Consider the following 5333-nt stretch of genomic DNA (forward strand, 5'->3'; position numbering starts at 1 on the left):
TTAATCAAAATGGATTTATAGCGTTTTGGAACCAAACTCTTCATATATATATACACACACACACACACACACACACAGACACACATATTTATATATAAATAAATAAATAATAATAAATAAATAAATAAATAAAAATATATATATATACATATACACATATTTATATAATATAAAGGCATAAATGTGCTATAAATATAAAAAGCATTTAGAAATATAAAAGTTATTTTAAATTATAATATTTCATAGTGTTTCTGTATATGTTGATCAATTAAAATGCAATGCGAGCATAACATTCTTATTTAAAAAAAACTTTTGAATGGTAGTTTATGCATTTCAAATTATTTATTTAAAATATATGTTTGCGTACATTTCCTCTTGATCGTGAAACATGTAGGAATGATGCTGTAAAATACTGTATGCCAAATCATGGTAATCTACTGCATCCGTCACAACCTAGCACTCAGAACCAATCCAGAGGATTGATTTTGTGTACATGTTTGCGCTGTTACGTGATTAATTTTTTGTTTTTTTTCAGTGAGTCTACATTTAAACAATGCAGTCAGTGTGTGTGCAAGTAAACAGTGACAGCAGGTGCACTTCATTCTTCACGAATTCCCCCATTTATGTTAATACAAGAGAAATAATTCAGTAGATCTTGGCATGCTTGTCCCAGTGCCAACAACGGTGTTATTTATTCGCCTGATAAAAGGTTGGGCTTTTGTTTTATTTTTTCCATATGTGATTGTCTATCCATGCATTGCATTTCCACACCTGCCAGTCTGAAGTAATAGCTTTTAATCTGTGCATCAAAGCCTGGATAAAGAGCCTCTGAGGAGAGAGAGGATATGGATGAGAAACTCGGTCTGTTCCCCCTCCCTCCATGGCTTTCTCTTTCTCAAAGATGTTGCTGCTGTGCGCACGCTGTGTTATCAATAACCTGGGCTTCACCACTGACAAAGACAAATCACTTTTTCATTTTCACATTAAAAACACGAAAACGATCTAGTCTGTGTGCGCTTGTCCATATGATTACACTAAAAAATGACCGTGAATTTAACGGTAAAAGACTGTAAAAATGCTACAGTAAAAACCTGTTAAATGGTTAACGGTAAATTCCCCTACTATATACAGTGAAAAACTACTTTAAATAGTCACCTCAACAATCTGCTCTGCTTGGCTGCCACATGCTGCCTGTTGAATAGCACAATTCGTCCTAGTATTCAAATAGCTTTAGCCAAATGTGTGCGCTCTGAAAAGAGTGTTCTGTTTGCTTTCAGGAGAATTCTGTGCGTCTTTTTTAAAGGAACAGTTCATCCAAAAATGAAAAGACTGTTGTTGTTGTTGTTAAAATCCTCATGATCCATGTTTTTTTTTTTTTTGTTGTTTTTTTTGTGGAGCACAAAATGACAATTTTGAAGAATTGTTACATGGCTTATTTCAGTACATAGTGACTCCAGCTATGAACACTTTAAAATCACCATAATAGTGTTCTATAAATAAAACATATGCCAAGTCTTATAAGGTCATATGAAAGCTTTGCATGAGAAACAAACCCCAATTCATTATTTATTCACTACTAAAGTCATTATTCACTGATAATCTTTCCCTCCAGGGAGATGTTAAGCAAACATCCACTGCAACCAAATCACTGAGTCAGTGAGTTAACCAGAAAACCATGTAAGTCTGATTCATGAACAAATCATTTAGTCACATCTGTACAGCAGATCAGCAGGTTCATGAGTCATGTGACACCAAATGACAATAGTTTTCACAAATATATAAGAAAACATGTTTTACAAGTTGTAAATACGCAGATTCACAAACGACATTGGAGAACTACAGTGGAGAGGAAGATTTACAGTCATTGTGTCCGAATATGCTGTCTTCCCTACTGTATATGTAGTTTGTGAAAAACAGGATGCTAAACGAGTAGTTTGTCTGAATTCATTGTATTCAAAAAAGAGGTGAAAAATGTCCTACCATTATAACTTCTTATTATACTGTATGTATGACTTCAGAAAACTTAAAAAAAATAATAATAATTTAAAAGAAAAAATTAATATAAATCTTTTTTTTTTATGGTGAATTTATAGTGCTTTTTGTCTTGCCTTGTTTGGAACAACATGAGGGTGAGTAAATAATGATATACCGGGGATTTATTTATATATATATTTATTTTTTTATTTTTTGGGGTGTGTACTATCCAGAGCTCTTCTCGAGCCCTTGCTCTATGGGCAGCATTTTTAGCCCATGCCTGTGACAGGGAGCACCTGTGGTGTGAAGATGTCTGACTGCTCTTTATAGCAGTTCCACAGCACATTATGCAATTTAAGTAGTCTGCAAATGAACACGTAGGACGTGTTGCGTTTGAGTCTATTGTTTGTTCCATAAGAACGTCTATGGTTTCCTCTCTGCTGTTTCCGCACATTATGTTAAGCAGGACTCAAGCCATATTGTGTGACATTTTTAAAAAAGTTTTTTTTTTTTACATTTTATTCTCAAATAAAAAACCAATGGGGAAAATCATTTTATTTTATTTTATTTTTTATTTTTTGAAATCCAGGAATGTATAGATTAAAAATTATATATTAGTTTTTTTTTTTACCTCTGCTCTTTCATTTTCAGATCTGAAGAACGCTGCTCCCTGTGACTTCAGTAAGAGAGAGAGTCTGAGGCCAGCTTCAGCAGCAAGCTACCTTGAGTTAAAGGTTAGTCTTTGTCCTGTGGCTTCAAAGACCAGACGTGAACACACACACAGACACGCATGCATCCGTTTGGTTTCATTAGAAATGCCAGGGGGCTGGAGAGGTTCCCTGTCCGTTCACAGCCAAACACCTGCACGGCTTTCATCCCCTATCTGTCCACTCAGCCTTTATCACCTGCCACCCAGCCAACCACAGCACACACATGGCATCTAAACAAACCATACACACCAGACATGCCTCACGCACTGCTAATTCACACAACCGCATGACACACACAAGTCAAAATACCACACAAAACTTCTGTGCACAGCAAGTGCTCACTCCAACACATCTTGCTGAGTGGACCATCAAACCTTGTGCTTTTGTAAAATAAGGAAAACAAACAAGATGCGCTTTCTGTCCTCTTGGTCTTGAGCTGGAGCGCTTCACCGACATGATAAATACATCTATAGAATGCTTTATATTACTATTTTAAAATGAAATAATTCAAATCGAAAACGAAAACTCTTTCATTATGTAATCCGTAAAGATGCATTTCTCTCTAAAGGCACGTCCAATGAGGAGATGGCGAGTCAGTTTGTTCTGTTCACAAAAGTTTTATGTTTAATAAGCAACTTTGTCATTGTAGCATTGCTGATGTTGTCTGTGTGTTTTTGTTTTCATTAAAGAGTAACATTGAATCAACCATTAAGCATACATTTTTTTAAGAATAGGAAAGGCCTAACGTTAAAGATAAAAATAAGTGCTACAGATGTGAGGATGCGAGATCTGTTGCTGAGTTAAATGCTCTCTCTTCTCTGCTGTCCCTTTGCTATGTCTGTAGAAATGGTCGTTAATTCTTAATTTGGTTACGGAACAGACATGTTACAGGTAATAACATTAAGCTGGATTTTACCCTTCAGCATCAGAAAATGGTAAAAAAAAAAATAAAAAAAAAACACTTTGTATTGATAAAGGATAAAGGAAGGGATTTCAGCCGTTTTTAAAGCCGTTTAATGTCAACATTTGTGTGGTTCTCTGTTATTTTCATTTCAGTACACAGCGTGTTGTCCTTCAAAGTTTCAAATTGAGTAGGTAGAAAAGCCCACACAGTCTACAAGGACACTGTGAGGTCAAACTTTGTAGATGTTCAAAAAAGAAGGTCAAAAGAACTGCAAGCACACCTACACTTAATATTATAGATTTTAATTGTGCAAATAATTAGTTAGCACTGTCATACTTGTGTAAACCAGTAGGGTAAAGGCTCTGGTTGTGATTAGTCACACTTTACTCCTTGTACAGCTGGCCTGGTTAAGGAAGCTGAGTAGCCATTTGGGGAGGCATCGTGTTTGATTCAGTCCTTATTAAAATGCCATTTTGTTTTGAGCGCAAGGGGCTCTGCACCTCCAGGCAAGTGCGGAAGGACTCGGAGCATGGTCTCAGAGCAGGATTGGCGTGAACAGTCCAATTTTTCATCATTATTGATCATGACATATCCAAAGTGGCAGAGCGTGGGCTTGAAGGAGAATAGTGGATGCTTCAACCGGGCAGGGAACTCTCATGCCGCCACATTTGTCCCTGCAGGGTCTTCTGCACAGCCGTGACGACAACACAATTCTCTGCTGGCTATTACAGCCGATGAGGTTAAAAACAAGAGCTGATGGTTGTTCTTACACATATCTCTTACTTTCCTTTCACATTCTAGACCTAAATAAGTGTTGGTAGCAGTATAGCATTAAACTAGCTGTCGGAGTTGTGCGAGATTCAACCAAATGCCTTGTATCCCTTGTGGAAAAAAATGTACACTTCTTTAGTATACTTAGTATGGTAGTCAACACATAAAAATGTGTGCAATCCTTTGAAATAAAACAAAATATCATTAAAACATAATGCTTTAAAGGGGTCCTATTATACTTTTTCACTTTTTGAATTTTAGTCAGTGTGTAGTGTGTATGTTTGGGCATAAAAAATATCTACAAAGTTAGAAAATCTCAAAGTCCACTCCAAAGGGAGATATTTAGTTTTTTAAAAATCCCTTCAAGGGAGATGATCAAACTCCCTTTACAAAAAAAAGGTAAAACAGCGATGTAGGATGATTTTGAAGTTGGAGGAGAAAATGAGATGGGAGTTTTTCGACATACCCTAACTGTCATGAACCAGAGTGCACAGAGTATGCATGCGCATCGCAGCGCTAGACAAGACGAGCGTTTGAGGTTAAAACGTGTATAAATTGTACATTTCTTTAGAAAATAACCGATCGTTTCGCTAGATAAAACCCTTTTTTCCTCGGCTGGGACTGTTTAGAGCCCTTTGAAGCTGCATTTAAACTGCATTTTTGGAACTTCAAACTTGTGAGCACCATAGAAGTCCGTTATATGGAGAGAAATCCTTAAATGATTTCCTAAAAAAAACATAATTTCTTTACGACTGAAGAAAGAAAGACATGAACATCTTGGATGACAAGGGGGAGAGTAAATTATATGTACATTTTTGTTCTGGAAGTGAATAATCCTTTACCGGAGCAGACAGAACTTGCTGCTTGGCAAGGGGTGGGGCAGTACTGAAACACCGTCTAAGCTGTTTGCCAATCACAACGCACACTGGCCCAGCTAACCAATCACAGCGCACACTGGCCCAGCTAACCAATCA

The 5333-nt window shown here is 36.6% G+C and overlaps 1 protein-coding gene across 4 annotated transcripts in view; it reads left to right on the forward strand.

The window, feature by feature from the left end:
* LOC107694178 (synaptotagmin-1-like) overlaps positions 1–5333 on the forward strand; it is a 220357-nt gene that overhangs the window by 113138 nt on the left and 101886 nt on the right. For all 4 annotated transcript variants that reach the window (XM_016493803.1, XM_016493802.1, XM_016493804.1 and 1 more), the window contains one exon: positions 2626–2708. The gene's annotated coding sequence lies outside the window, so the exon portion shown is untranslated. The remainder of the gene's footprint in view (positions 1–2625; positions 2709–5333) is intronic.

Source organism: Sinocyclocheilus anshuiensis, unplaced genomic scaffold (assembly GCF_001515605.1).
Source record: "Sinocyclocheilus anshuiensis isolate Anshui unplaced genomic scaffold, SAMN03320099.WGS_v1.1 scaffold1003, whole genome shotgun sequence".
In the NCBI taxonomy this organism is placed as follows: domain Eukaryota; kingdom Metazoa; phylum Chordata; class Actinopteri; order Cypriniformes; family Cyprinidae; genus Sinocyclocheilus; species Sinocyclocheilus anshuiensis.